Here is a 16,057-nt window from a genome sequence, read left to right on the forward strand (position 1 = left end):
GCCGCGGAGATTTCTACGGGGCGGCAGAGGGGTCGCCGCAGCGCCCCCAGTGGGCCGACGGCGGAGGCGCAGGCCGCGTGGCAGGGGCTGTGCGTGCCGCTGGGGCTGCTGGGAAATGTAGTCTTGCTCTCAGGCGGGCAGATGAGAGAGAGCGATGGGGCGTTTCTTGCGCCACTTGTCCTCCTGGCCCCTCGGTCCAGCATTTCACTGAGGTCCCTCGAGGTCGAAGACAAGTCCCTGCGTGCGCAGTCTCTCATTTCTAGCCAATTTGGGGAGGTTACAATCAAATGACTAGGAAAAGATCTTGGGTTCCAGACCAGGAATCAGGCCGCCTGTTCTGATTCCCACCTGCTTCTTTCTGCTGGGACTCGCCACGGACCTCCCTGAGCCTCATTTTCCCGAGTTCATTCAATCGGTAGTTCCTGGGAGCCTGTTCAGCCAACACATAGTTCCTTGGAGCCAGCTCTGCGCTCAGCACCGAGCGGTCCCTGGAAAAGCAGTGGTGAGCGGAGAAGATACCTAGGTCCCTGTTTGGAATGCGAGTTACAGGGGAAGACAGCACATCCCTACTCAGACGCACAGTAGGGTAAGTTGTGTAACTTGGTAGGTTGCTGTGAAGTTAAATGAAATAATGGAAGGGAAAATGGTTGCTAAATTGCGACATCATATTCACTGTCAGAGGAAACTTAACCTGATTTCTCCCCACCAGTATGTTCTTACTCTACTCTGAGCCCACATAATCATGGTTTTGGCAAACTTCTGTGGTAGGATCGTGGCGTCTCCTTGCCTTTTTTCTTCCTGGGAGGGGGTCTTGTATTAATAACATAAATGAAAGAGGAATGCTGGGTGTGGTGCAATAAGGAATGGTGGAGATTGTAACTCATAATTTATTGCCCAGACCAGAACGTTTTTAAGAATGAAAGGGAGCTATTAATTACAATAGGACAGTAGGCATATAAAGAGACTGTTTCTGGTAAACTGGAATTGTGGTCACCATCCTCATTCCCATCTGCAGGGAGTGGGCTCTACTCACCTCCAGCAGGTTGCTGCCAAATTGTCTGGTTTTTTCCAGAAAGGCCAAAAGTCTGAATTTTTATGTGAAATTACCCAATTTTGAAAACTCCATGGACCAAATAAAACCCTATTTGTGACCTCTGAAACAAGGAGATCAAGATCAGATTCAGGTATACATGGAAGTTTAGCATGTGGTAAGGGAAACATTTCAAATCAATGGGGAAAGAAAAAAAAAAAAGTTAGGTGTTGAACTTTACACCAAAAGCTAAAATGAATCTCAGACATACTAAAAGCTGTATGTAAAGAAATCAAAGTACAGTTTTAAAGCTGGATTGTGCTAATGGTTATACAACCATAAGTTGGCTACAAATCATTAGACTGTACATTCAAAGTGGGTGAGTTTTTTGGTATGTAAATTATAAACCTCATAAATTTATGATATGTAAATTATATATGTTAAAAATCAAAGTATAAAAACAGTAGAAGTGAATCTATGGGACTACTTTTATGATTTGGGGGTAAAAATGTTCTTCTCAATCATAAAACCCAGAAGTCATGGGTTTGACATGAGGAAAAGGTTGACAAGTTTGACCGTAAGAACATTAAAGCCTTCTGTATAAGACACTATAGTGTTAATCGCTCATTTGTGTCCAACTCTTTTCGACCCTTTGGACTGTTGGCTGCCAGGCTCCTCTGTCCATGGGATTCTCCAGGCAAGAATACTGGAGTGGGTTGCCATTTCCTTCTTCAGGGGATTTTCCCGCCTCAGGCATCGAACCTGGGTCTCCTGCACTGCAGGCAGACGCTTTAACCTCTGGGCCACCAGGGAAGCCCATAAGACAGCATAAACAACCATAAAAGGCAAGGAATATTCTGAGGAACAGTCTGTATCCAGAAAGTGTGAGGAACTTACAGTGTGCTCTCAGCCAAAACTCCTCATCCCCAGGAAGCTTTCTGAATGGCTTGCTTTCTCAAGTACTCCAGGTTTCTGTTCAAGGAGAGACCTTCCCTAACATCCATATAAAAACAGCACTTGCACTCCTTACTTAGGCTCTGCATCTTATTACCTGCCTTGTTTGATCTGACATGGTTTTTCACTTTCTGCACCCCTACCCCTGCCTAGAGGATAATTCTGGTCTTTGCTCATTGCTGCATTTATATCCCCAGCACAGAGAATAGAACTTCACACGTAGTAGGTGATCAAATATGTTTATTGGCTCAGTAAATTAATGAACAGATGCATTAACACCTACAAAAATCAAGGAAAACCAAACAATAGGTATGGTGGACTATACTCTCATCTTTGTCACAACTGGGAGACAGGATCCTGACAGATCTTACAGTTCAAATGGCCCTTCAGGTTTCCCTTGGCACTCATCGTGCTGGAGGCAAGTCTTCCCATCTCAGCTGTGACCCAACCACAAATGTCACTGTCCATTCCTAAATTTGTACATTCCTCAGCCCAGCCTGGCCCAGGCATTCCCCAAATGTGTCTATTCACGGAGTCAAAAATGATCACTTCAAGTTCAGTCCCAAGGTCACTACCAACTAGGAAATAAGGAGATAGGTTTCCAGAAAGTGAAAGTGAAGTCGCTCAGTCCTGTTCAACTCTTTGCGAACCGCTGGTAGCCTACCAGGCTCCTTAGTCGATGGAAATTTTCCAGGCAAGAGTACTGGAGTGTGTTGCCATTTCCTCCTCCAGGGGAATCTTCCCACCCAGAGATTGAACCCCCAGGTTTCCAGAAGCCTCTGGGTAAAGGCACTCCTTCCACTTCATCTCTTTTCTGCTGGCCTTTTCCATAGAAACCAGACAAGTGGCTTTCACCACCAGAGGGCCCCACCATCCCACCAGAGGGGCTTTTACCACCCCTTCCAAAAGAGCCCAGTTGATGTCAATTTGGGCCAGTGTTAGAAAAACTGAAGCTTCTTAACAGGCTAATTTCCACCCCTCCCCCACATTAATCCCAAATGGTTGAACCAAACATGCTGATACTACTCAGAGACTATCACTTCTTGTAAATGAATTACTCAACTGGACAGATGGATTTTCTGGGGCAATTTTTAAAATTTTTCAACATAGAAAAGTCATTTTAATCAAAGCAACTGGCACTGTTATATTCAGACCATAGAAACAGCTGTTCATATTATCGTCCTTTGCTGTTATTTCCAATGATTATATTTTACACGTTACATTTCTAATGTACAACTTTTCAAGGATTTGTTTCAAAAAATGTTTGCTGGGTAGTTTCACTTGCCAGGCACTATTATAGGTGCTCGGGATACAGTGCTAAATAAAAGAAACAGTGGGATGTTTCAAGAGAAGAGCATCGAAACGTGTATATTATCTAGGGTGAAACCGATCACCAGCCCAGGTTGGATGCATGAGACAAGTGCTCGGGCCTGGTGCACTGGGAAGCCCCAGAGGGAGCGGGTAGAGAGGGAGGTGGGAGGGGGGATCGGGATGGGGAACACATGTAAATCCATGGCTAATTCAAGTCAATGTATCACAAAAACCACTACAATATTGTAAAGTAATTAGCCTCCAACTAATAAAAATAAATGAAAAAAAAAAAAAAAAGAAACAAAGTCTCTGCCCTTATGGAGCTTATATGCTTATGTAAGACCCACCCTTTTCTTTTCGGGGGGGGGGGGGGCGGGGCGGGCATTTACCATTGGCCAAGCAGTTTATTTGCAGTATTTTATTTTCCCTCCAGTTTTTTGGGGGAAATTTTCAAATCTTCAGAAAAGTTGAAAGAATAACACTATGAATACTCAGATATGCTTGCTTAAACTCATCAATTTTAACATTATTTTATCTTTATTTTTCTCTATCTGCATATATATATATATACATATATATATACACACACACACACATATACACATCACACTTGTCCCAAACCATTTGAAAGTAAATTATAGATATCATGATACTACACCTCAATACTTTAGCATATTATCTCCCAAGAATACGGACCTGCTTCTAATAACTATGACGCCATCACATCTAAGAAATTTAATGTTGTATAATATCACCTTCTATTCAATTGTCTGCAATTGCCCCCAAGATGTCCTATAGGCTCTTCCCCCCTCCACCCCCCAACAGGATTCAATCAAGGATCATGCCTTGTTTTTGAATATCATGTCTCTTTAGTGTCTTTTAATATCTAAGAGTCCTCTCATTTGTTCTGTCTTCATGACACTGACAGTTTTTAAGGGTCTGGGCCAATTTTGCTGAATGCCCTACTATCTGGATTTCTTGATTAGGGTTCAGATTTTCTAGCAAGAATACTATATAGTTGATGGTATCTTTCCCACTGCTTCACATCAGGATGAAATAATATAAATTTATCCCATTATTAATGATGCCAAGGTCGATCTCTTGGCCTAAGTGGTATTTGCCAAGTATCTTATTGGAAAGGTAGATTTTTTTACCTTTGTAATTAGTAAGTAATATGTGGCCTTAAGACTGAAGCTATCTTGTTCCCCCCACCAACTTGTTGTTTTAATTGCTAAGTCATGTCTGACTCTTTTGAGACCCCGTGGATTGTAGCCTGCCAGGCTCCTCTGTCCATGGGATTTCCCAGGCAAGAATACTGGAGCGGGTTGCCATTTTCTCCGCCAGGGGATCTTTGCAACCTAGGGATCGAACCCACATCTCCTGCACTGGCAGGTGGATTCTTTACCACTGAGCCACCTGGGAAGCCCAACCTTTTCCCTAGGATGATAGTAATTAACCTTTCCTCTGTTGTCAAAGGGGCTTCCCTTGTGGCTCAGCTGGTAAAGAATCCACCTGCAATGCGGGAGACCCGGGATCCATCCCTGGGTTCGGAAGATCTCCTGGAGAAGGAAATGGCAACCTACTCCAGTATTCTTGCTTGGAGAGTTCCATGGACAGGGGAGCCTGGTGGGCTGCAGTCCATGGGGTTGCAAAGAGTCATACACAACTGAGCCAGTAACACACACATACACATACACCCCTGATTCCCATCATTCTTCCAAAGAGTCTGACACAGCTGAGCCACACACACACACACACACACACACACACACACACCCCACCCCACCCTGTTTCCCACCATTCTTCCACATCCCCTCCATGTTCCAGGCAGACTCGGATCCTTAGAGACCTCCTGTCCTACTAAGGATGAGAAGACCCAACTCCTGCAAATCCCACATTTTCTTTAAGACTAAGTTCCTACTCTTTTCAGAACTCCGGAAGCATTTCTGGTCAGACTCTCACAACCTAACCCTTGCTCACCAACATTTTTACTATTGTTCTATACTTAGTTCTTGTGGTTTCTTTCAACTTCCTGGTAGGCTGCATCTGACAGAAGGATAAAGTAACAAGATTACTTCCCCTCCTCCTAACATACATATAGTTCAAAAGACATTCAAAACCTTATTTCCTGCAATTGTATAATTATCCCTTTTTGAAACTCCTTTTTGGAAAGAATAAAAAAAAAAAAGGTCTCTTTTGGAAAGAAAGAAAAAAATCTAAGTAAAAACCACTGCCTCTGAGTCTTTCCTATAATTCTTGGGAACTTCTTGACAGGCGACAAATTTGACTTCTCTGGTGAATTCGAGTCTCAGAAACAGCCCAAAGTCCTTGAGTGAAATGATGAATAGTGGACGATTAATACCATTTTTTTCTGTTCTTTAAAAAAATTATTTTAATTTGGAATAATTTTAGATTTACAAAAAGAGTTGCAAGAATAGTACAAACAGTTCCCTTACACCCATATCTCATCTTTCTCCAATATTTACATCTTACATAACCCATCATTTTTCTGTTTGTTTTTTTAAAGCTTCAGTACAAGGAAAAGAAGTCCCAGATTGACTGTTGTGCTGCAATCCTAGAAAGCAATCAATCAAATTAGAAGAGCCCCTATGAAGAAAACAGAATCAATTCCCACCAGGAATTAGTGTCAAAAATTGAAAGATTCTTCAGCATTCAGAAACTCATAAGAGGATATAATTACAATTTGATGCCTAGACATTTGAAAATTTAGATGGAATAGAATTCCTAGGAAAAAAATCTATACCTAAATGGACACAAGAAGTAATAGAAAATTGGAATAACCCCATAACTATTAAAGAAATTGAATCTATAATTTAAAAACCTTACCACACACACACACAAAAACTTCAGCCCCAAATGGCTATGAAATCTACCAACCTTTTAAGGAAGAAATAATACCAGTAATATATAATTTCTTCCAAAAGCCAGATAAAGAAGTAATATTCCCTGTTATTGTGAGGCCAGCATAACACTAATACCAACCATAAGAGATAAGGGGCAATGAAAATCTCTAATTTTATTTCACTTAATTTGAGCTGCTTTCATTAATAAGGTTTCATCGATTTGTTGCAACAATGATGGGGACATCGAATACCCTGGTTCTGAAACGTAAGCTTACACCAGAATCACCTGGCCAAGTTGCTTCAGTTGTGTCCACTTCTTTGTGACCCTATGGACTGTAGCCCACCAGGCTCTTCTGTCCATGGGATTCTCCAGGCAAGACTACTGGAGTGGGTTGCCGTTTCCTCCTCCAGAAAGAAAGAAAGTGAAGTCACTCAGTCGTGTCTGACTTTTTGAGACCCTGTGGACTGTAGCCTACCAGGCTCCTCCGTCCATAGGGGAATGGGATTCTTCCTTCTCCAGGGGATCTTCCCAGCCCAGGGATCGAACCTAGGTCTCCAGCATTGGAGGCAGATGCTTTAACCTCTGAGCCACCAGGGAAGCCCAGGATATTCCCAAATCAGGGATCAAACTCTTACCTCTCCTGTATTGGTAGGCAGGTTCTTTACCACTAGCACCACCTGGGAATCAGCTGGAAGGCTTGTTAAAACATACTGCTGGCCCTCCCTTTTCTGAATCAGAAGTTCTGGGGTGGAGCCCAGGGGTTTGCGTTTGTAACAAGTTATCTGGTGATGCTGCTGCTTCTGCACCAGGGGCCACACTTGAAAACCATGGAACCAGTGGCAAGTATTAGGTTGGTACAGAAGTAATTGCAGTTTCAGACCATGAATTTTAAATCATTATAACGAGGATCAGCTTCAATGATTGCTGTCAGTTGGTCGTTCTCAATTTCCAACGACTGGCCACCACGCTCCTCAGCTTTAAGGCTCTTGTCTCCTTTGCAAAACTTCTTGAACCACCACTGCACTGTACAGTTGTTAGCAGTTTCTGGGCCAAATCCACTGTTGATGTAGCGAGTTGTCTCCACTGCTTTATGACCCATTTTGAACTCGAATAAAAAAGATTGCTCAAATTTGCTTTTTGTCTAACATCATTTATATAGTCCAAAATAAATATAAAATAAACAGCAAGTAATGTCATTAGCAAAAAAACATAAAGTGAGAAATGCAATTAAAATGATGTATAACATAACCACATTTAAGAATGTATTCTAATACCAAACAGCAAAGTTCAAAAGTGCAAAACCGCAATTACCTTTGCACCAACCTAATATATTGAAATTTTGCTTGCCATTGCAGTAATATCATTTGAAATGCTTGGATAGGCTTGAAATGTTGGACTGGGTTTCCCAAGAACTTTCTAATTCAATTCACTAAGAACGTTAAAAAATATATCAGTCAAATAGGCCAACATTGTTATTCCAGAAAAACAACTTTGAAGAGATTTTCCAAATGAGATTGCTTTTTGGCCAGAAAAATAGGCATTTTATTCTTGTATTCTTGTAATGTGCTTTGGACTTTCCCTTAAGACCACCAACTAACTCTGATATGATAAAATAAGTGGTAGGTCACCTCTAATCCCTGAAGAATTTTTTTCCAAAAATTGGCTATTTTGTTGACTTCCTTTAATAAAATGAATAACTTCCACTGTTTCTGCCCAACATACACATGAATTTCAGCAAAATTTGTTTTCCAAAGATTTACAACCTATAAGAGTATGCCAAGTAACATTGTTTTCAGATGCTGCTAACATTTTTAAAATACCTTTGTCATATTTTAACTTTTCCAGACTAATTTATATTGACCCAAATTGCACTTGTCAATTTTGTAAACATTTTTAATCCAGTTTTGTGTGAGGAGAATAACTAAATACATAACAAGACCCTCCTTAAAATGGCCTTACCACTCATCTCAGGCATAAACTAAGCATTGTGCAATATCCAACTTGTCTTTCTCAAGTTAGATCACCAAATTGATACCATAATTAACTACTTCTAAAATTCTGCAAAGACTCAAGGAGAAATCATATTATTGCTAAGACTATGTTTATTGATTTACCATAAAAACAGTACACACCAAAAAATATACCAGAAGACTAAAAACCTTTAGCACAGGGAAGGAAAGCATCAACAAAACGAAAAGGCTACCTACTGAGTGGGAGAAGGTATTTGCAAATTTCATATCTAGTAAGAGGTTAATATCCAAAAGAGACAAAGAATTTACACAACTTAACATCAAAAACAAAACAAACAAACAAACAAAAAACCTAAGTAACCCAATTAAAAAAACAGGCAGAGGATCCAAATAGACATTTTCCCAAAGAAGACATACAGATGGCCAACAGGCACATGAAAAGATGCTCAACATCACTGATCAACAGGGAAACACAAATCAAAACCACAATGAGATATCACCTCTCACCTGTCAGATGGCTATTATCAAAAAGACAACAGATAACAAACGTAGGTGAAGATGTGGTGAAAAGAGAACCCTGTTGCACTACTGGTGGAAATGTGAGTTGGTGCAGCCACTATGGAAAACACTATAGATACGATATAATTATGGTATCAATTTCCCAAATATATATTACTCAGCCACAAAAAAGAATGAAATATTGCCATTTGTGACAACTTGGATGAATACCTAGAAGGTATTATGCTAAGTGAAGTAAGTCAGAGAAAGAAAAATGCTCTATGATTTTACTTATATGTGGAATCTAAAAACCAAAACAAAGGAACATAACAAAACAGAAACAATGATAGATATGGAGAACAAACAGGTGGTTGCAGACTCAGGGATGGGGGGAGTAAAGAGATGAAGGAGATTGAGAGTTACAGAATTCAAGTTACAAAAGAAATGAGTCAAGGGTATGAAATGTCCAGTGTGGGGAATATAGCCAATAATTACGGGGACTTGCCCAGCAGTCCAGTGGTTAAGACGTTGTGCTTCAAATGCAGGAGACACAGGTTCAATCCCTGGTCCGGGAACTAAGAGCCCGCATGCTGCGCAGCAAGGCCAAAGTAAGTTCTTTAATAAAATAAATAATTATGTAAGGTCTCTTACAGGGACAGACTGTAACTAGACTTATTGAGGTAATCATTTTGCAATGTCTAAAAATATCGAATTACTATGTTGTGTAACAGAAACTAACACAGTGTACACAGGTCAGTTGTACTTCAAAAAGAAATTCAGAAAAAGAGATCAGATATATGGTTACTAGAGGCAGGGGGAGGGGACTGAGAATTGGATGAAAGTAGTCAAGAGGTATTAACTTTCAGTTATAAGGTAAATAGATACTAGGGATTTAATGTACAACATAATAAATATAATACTGCTATATATATGAAAGTTAAGAGAATAAATCATAAGAGTTCTCATCATGAGGAAACATTTTTTTCTATTTAATTTTGTATCTATATGAGATGATGGATGTTCACTAAACTTACTGTGAAAATCATTTCATAATGTTATGTAAATCAAATCATTATTTACATGTGTGTCAATTTATATCTCAATAAAACTGGAAGAAAAACAAAAGCAAAATATATATATACCAGAAGAACAGTTTCTTATTTTTTCAGGAGCCTTGTGAGCAGTTTTCCCTTTTGGCACCAAATATACAATCCAATACAATGATAATAAGGATTTCTCATTGATAGCTACATCATGGCTTAGAAAAATCTGTCCCATCATATTATATATACTTTTCTTTTTTTGAAAATATTCAAGGGACTGATTCAACATGTCATGTTTCCAAGTATCTTTTTAATATTGCTGGCTTATTGATGCTTTCATTGGCAAGAGTATCATTACAAATAATGCATTAGTATATGTCACTTTTGGTTTTGCACATTTGATAGTCTTTTAAAACACTGTCTTACTAAGCTTATCCTTTTTTTTTGGCTGTGCTGGGTCTTGCTTGAAGTGTGGGCTTTTCTCTAGCTGCAGAGAGTGGGGGCTACTCTCTAGATGCGGTGAAAGGGCTTCTTATTGCAGTGGCTTCTCTTGTGGAGCACCGGCTCTAGGGCATGCGGGCTTCAGTGGTTGTGGCGCAAGGGCTCAGTAGTTGCAGCTTCCCGGCTCCAGAGCACAGGTTCAATAGTTGTGGCACACAGGTTTAGTTGCTCCAAGGCATGTGGGATCTTCTCAGACCAGGGATCCAATCCACGTCTCCTGCACTGGCAAGTGGACTGTTTACCACTGAGCCACCACGGAAGTCCCTACCCTTTCTTCTTGCTGCTGCTGCAGCTGCTAAGTCACTGCAGTCGTGTCCAACTCTATGCGATCCCATAGACGGCAGCCCACCAGGCTCTGCTATCCCTGGGATTCTCCAGGCAAGAATACTGGAGTGGGTTGCCATTTCCTTCTCCAATCCGTTCTTCTTAATGAGGCACAAATAAAGCCATTGTCTGCTAATTAATGTTAAGTACTTCCCCCAATATCACTATTCATTCTTCCTATATTTTCACCTTCTCATTCCCAATTTTTGTAGCATGAAAACAGTCCATTTAAGGACAATTTGAACTATTTCAATAAAAATGCTACATTTTTCACACGTTCAAGACATTCCTGATTATGAACCGTCTGAAAAAACCACACTGCAAATTCCTAACCAAAACTCAGTTGAAAGTCATGGCAATGTTGCCAAAAATGAATAAAATTCTCCCACACTTTCATTCATAACTAACTTCAAATTAGTTTGTGGTATCTTGTTATAGCAGCCCAAACAGACTAAGACACCATGTCCTAGTGGGCATGAAGTGGTATCTCATTGTGGTTTTGATTTGCATTTCCTTAACGACTAATGATATTAATATCTTTTCAAGTGCTTGTTGGCCATCTGTATACTTCTTTGGAGAAATGTCTATCTCCTTTGCCCAGTTTTTTTATTGCATTGTCTTTATTGTTGAGTTTTAAAAGTTCTTTATATATTCCGGATATGAAACCCTCACCAGCTATTTGATTTGCAAATATTTTCTCCCGTTCTGCAGGCTGTGTTTTCATTTTAGTTATAGTGTCCTTTGAAGCACAAAGTTTTTAATTTTTAGAAAATCCAATTTATCTGTTTTTCTTTGTTTACATGTGCTTTAAGGTATCTTCTAAGAAGCCACTGCCTAATCCAAGGTCACAAAAATTTATGTTTTCTCCAAAGAATTTTATAGTTTTAGCTCCTATTTAGGTCTTTGATTCATAGAGTTTGTTTTTTATATGGTGTTAAATAGTGGTACAAAATCTTTCTTATGCAAGTAGATATCCAGTTGTGCCAGCATAATTTGTTAAAAATGTTCCCCATTGGATTGCCTTGGCACCTTTTTCAAAAATCAATTGACCATGAAGGTTTATTTCTGCATTCTCAGTTCTATGCCATGAATTTGTATGTCTACCCTTATGCCAGCACCACACTTTCTTGATTATTGTCTCTTTTTAGTAAGTTTTAAAATCATTATGCGTGAATCCTCCAGCTTTGTTCTTTTTTCAGATTATATTGACTATTCCAGGTCCCTTGCCTTTCTATATGACTTTTAAGATCAGCTTGTCCAATCCTCTGAAAAAGGCAACTGAGTTTTGATAGAGATTCCATTGAATCTGTAGACTAATTTTGGTACAAATGCCATCTTAACAATATTATGTCTTTTAACCCATGAAGATGGAAATATTTTCCCATTTACTTAGGTCTTGAAACGTTTAACAATGTTTTATAGTTTTCAGTGTACAAATCTTCTTGTATTTTTGTTAAATTTACTCCCAAATAATTTATTCTCTTTTATGCTGTTATAAGTGGAAATGTTTAATTTCATTTCTATATTGTTAATTGCAAATGTACAGAAATAAATTGATTTTTGTATATTGATTTTATATCCTGCAACCTTGTTAATCTAATGTTTTTCTCTTATTTGGGAGAGGTATAAAAAGAATGATTAACTTTAGACTTTAAATTAAAAACATGTACCAGTCGGAATGGTCTCTAGATTTAACAGTTAGGCACCTGACAGGAAACATACAGCTCACTCAAATTAGAAAGATGAGAGGAGGGTTTAGTAAAAAGACTATTTACAAAGGTATATTACATATATATGTGTGTGTATATATATATATACACACATATAGATATATATACATATATATAAAATATATATATATACACACATATAGATATATATACATATATATAAAATATATATACATATATATTACAAAGGGCAGAGTATAAGAGAACCTCAAGGGATAGCGTAGTAATCTGGGGCTAGTACTAGCATAGCCATTACCATACCTAGCCTGAAAGAATAAGGGAACGGAAAGGTTACCATCGCCTGAAAAAAAGTTGAGAGAAACAGTGACCTTCAATTGAGAGACTAGCTAGCCTGAAGCACCCCCGCTGGAAGAAAGTCATGGGAATAAATATCATGACCTCATTCAACTTCCTTTCCCCAATCTACTGCCCAGACACCCCACTGACTGAACCCAAGTAGAAGCCAGGGAAAGAGTGAACCTATTGGCGTAGTTCATACAGGACCACAAGAGTACAGAACAATCCACCCTCATGGGGGAGAGAAGGTGGAGAGGACATCCAGAGAAGCAAATGGAAGATACCCTCACACGAGGTTATGTCACAGTGATAGACCACCTCATCAGAATCACTCAAAGAAAGTATGAGGAAGAAAACAATAAAAAATACTGAATCACTATGTTGTACACTTGAAACTAGTATCATACTGGAAATTACATTTCAATAAAAAATAAAGTACCTGATTAGTAATAAAATGTGAAAGAATTTTTAAAAAAGAAAATAATAAAAGTCAACATTAGGATAGTAGAAAATAAACATAACAATTGACAGAAACAACCAAGTCAAAAGTTTGTTCTTGAAAAATGAATAATAAAATTTAAAATCTCTGGCAAGACTAATCAAGGCGTCGGTAAGTAGTATTAGGGATAAGAAAGAACAACTTTATGCTAATAAATTCCTGAAAAGTACAATTTTCTTTGGTGATCACTTTGTGATGTATAAAAATATCAAATCATTATGTGGTACTCCTAAAAATATTAAATATCTCTGTTGTACGCCTAAATAGTATAAGTCAATTATACTTTAATTTAAAAAATGCCACTCTGTAAATTGGGGAAGAGAATAGGATTTAGGAAAGGACTTTCCTTCTTCTCTCTGGTCTAGAATCCAGTATGTTGTCTGATGATCAAGGGTATCCCAGAGTGTGGGGTGAGTTAGCCTTGGCCACAAAGAAGCTCTGAATAATGAGTGGGGTGGGTTGTGGTTCTATGAGCAGCCATAGCTAATGGTAGTTATTAGTTTCTAGATGCTGTCATTTCCCCAACTTTCAGTCAGATCTTATTAAAAGTTCATACACCATGATGAAGTGGAATTTATCCCAGAAATGGCTCAATATCCATAAACCAGTGTGATACACATATTAACAAATTGAAAAATAGAACCATATGATGATCTCAATAGATACGGGAAAAGTGTTTGACAAAATTCAACACCTATCTGGCTGCTCTCACTCTCTAAGACTGCCCACAATCTGTCTGTGGGGTGTGTTTCTCCCAGGGCTTCTCTCACCTTTTGAGATGGACTGTATCCTGTCTATAGAGTGTGTATCTCTTTCACTTTATGGTTCACTCTTGAATTCTTTCCTGTGTGAAGCCAAGGACCTCACTTGGTGGCCTGTTCCAGGAACTTACCTGGGACCTAGGACATGACCACCCTCTTGTGCATCATTTTCCTGAAACATCTTTACAAAGGAAGAGGAATAAGGTGGTCTTCTCCCCCTCCCCACTTCTCCTTAGATTATAAAAATGTGGCCCACTTAGTTCTTGGGGTAGAGCCCTCTTGCCTATCTGTATCCTTCATAGGGTCCTATATTAGTAAGTCTATTTCTTGCCTATCAAAAAAAATTCAACATCCACTCATGACAAAGACTCTTAACAAAGTGGGTATAGATAGAACATATCTCAACATAATAAAGGCTATATATGACAAATCTACCATCAATATCATATTCAATGATGAAAAGCTGAAAGCATTTCCTCTAAGATAAGGAAAAAGGCAAGGATGCCCGCTCTCGCCACTTTTATTCAACATAGTATCAGAAGTTCTAGCCACAGCAATCAGACAACCAAACAAAAGGAATACAAGTTGGAAAAGAAGTAAACCTGTCACTGTTCACTGATGACATGATATAGAATCTATTTATAGAAAATTATAAAGACACCACCAAAAAACTATTAGAAATAATAAATGAACTTTATCATATGATATAAACATAAGACTAGAACCATAAAGCTCCTAGAAGAAAACCTAGTATTCTCTTTGATATTGGTTTTAACAATATTTTTTTGGATATGTCTCAGGCAAGGGAAACAAAAGCAAAAAAAAAAAAAATGGGATTATATCAAACTAAAAAGCTTTTGTACAGAGAAGGAAACTATCAACAAAATGAAAAGGCTGTCTACTGAATGGGAAAAGATATTTGCAAACAACATATATGATAAGGGATTAATTATCCAACATCAACTCAACATCAAGAAAACAAACAACCCAATTAAAAGATGGACAGAAGACATGAATAGGCATTTTTCTAAAGAAGACATATAGATAACACACAAACACATGAAAAGATGCTCAGCATCACTAATCATCAGGAAATGCAAACCAAACCCAATGAGATATTCCCTCATACCTGTCAGAATGGCTATCATCAAAAAGACAACAAATAAATGTGGGCGAGGATGTGAAGAAAAGGAAACCCCTGTGTACTGTTAGTGGGAATGTAAATTGATGTAGCCACTATGGAAAACAGTATGAAAGATTTCTCAAAAAATTCAAAATAGAACTCCCTTAAGATCTAGCAATTCCATTTCTGGGTATTTATTTGAAGAAAACAAAAATGCTAATTTGAAAAGATATATACATGCTGATATGCATGCCTATATTCAATGCAGCATTATTTAGAATAGTCAAGATACAGAAGCAACCTAAATGTCCATCAAGAGACGAATGGATAAAGAAGATATGGGGGTGTGTGTATGTATGTATATATGTGTGTGTGTGTGTGTATATATATATATATGAATATTAGTCACACAAAAGAATGAAATCTTGCCCTTTGTAAATATATGAATGGACCTAGACAGTATTATGCTAAATGAAATAAGTCAGAAAAAGACAAATACCATATGATTTCACTTATATGTGGAACCTAAAAGAAAAGAGAAATGAACAAATAAAACAGAAACAGACTCATAGACACAGAGAACAAACTGGTGGTTGCCATGGGGGAGGTGGGGTGGGGGGGAAGACTAAAATAGATGACAGAAGCTAAGAGGTACAAAATTCCAGTTATAAGATAAGTGAGTCATGGGGATGTAATATACAGCACAAGGAATATAGTCAATAATATTGTAATAACTTAGTATGGTGACAGATGGCAACTAGGCTTTTTGTGGTAGTCATTTTGTAATGTATAAAAGTATCTATTTACTATATTCTACATACAGTACACTTCTTATATAGTTCTATATAAGCCCTATGGAATTTATATAATATTGTAAGTCAGCTATACTGCAATTAAAAAATAAAAAATGAAAATCTCTCCCTTCGCCCCCCAGAAAAGGACTAACAAATACATTTACAACACTCTCCAGAAAATGGGAACCTTGAAAGGAAGGGAGATTCAAGTATCAAGCCCTGGGGTCTTTGAAGCCAGCTAACTTTATGTTCAGCTATTTCTCCAACCGTAAAAGAAAAACTAGATTTGCAATTGGTTTTAGTTGTGCACCCTACCTTTGAATGAAACAACCCAATTTGTAAAATAGAAAACCATGA

At 38.4% G+C, this 16,057-nt stretch overlaps 1 non-coding gene across 1 annotated transcript; it reads right to left on the reverse strand.

Moving 5' to 3' along the window:
* Nucleotides 1-6,685: 6,685 nt before the first annotated feature.
* Nucleotides 6,686-6,757, reverse strand: TRNAW-CCA. Its single transcript has one exon. It is a non-coding gene; the product is annotated as a tRNA-Trp (tRNA).
* Nucleotides 6,758-16,057: the final 9,300 nt, after the last annotated feature.

The sequence above is a fragment of the Cervus canadensis genome, chromosome 10, assembly GCF_019320065.1.
Source record: "Cervus canadensis isolate Bull #8, Minnesota chromosome 10, ASM1932006v1, whole genome shotgun sequence".
NCBI classification, from domain to species: Eukaryota; Metazoa; Chordata; class Mammalia; order Artiodactyla; family Cervidae; genus Cervus; species Cervus canadensis.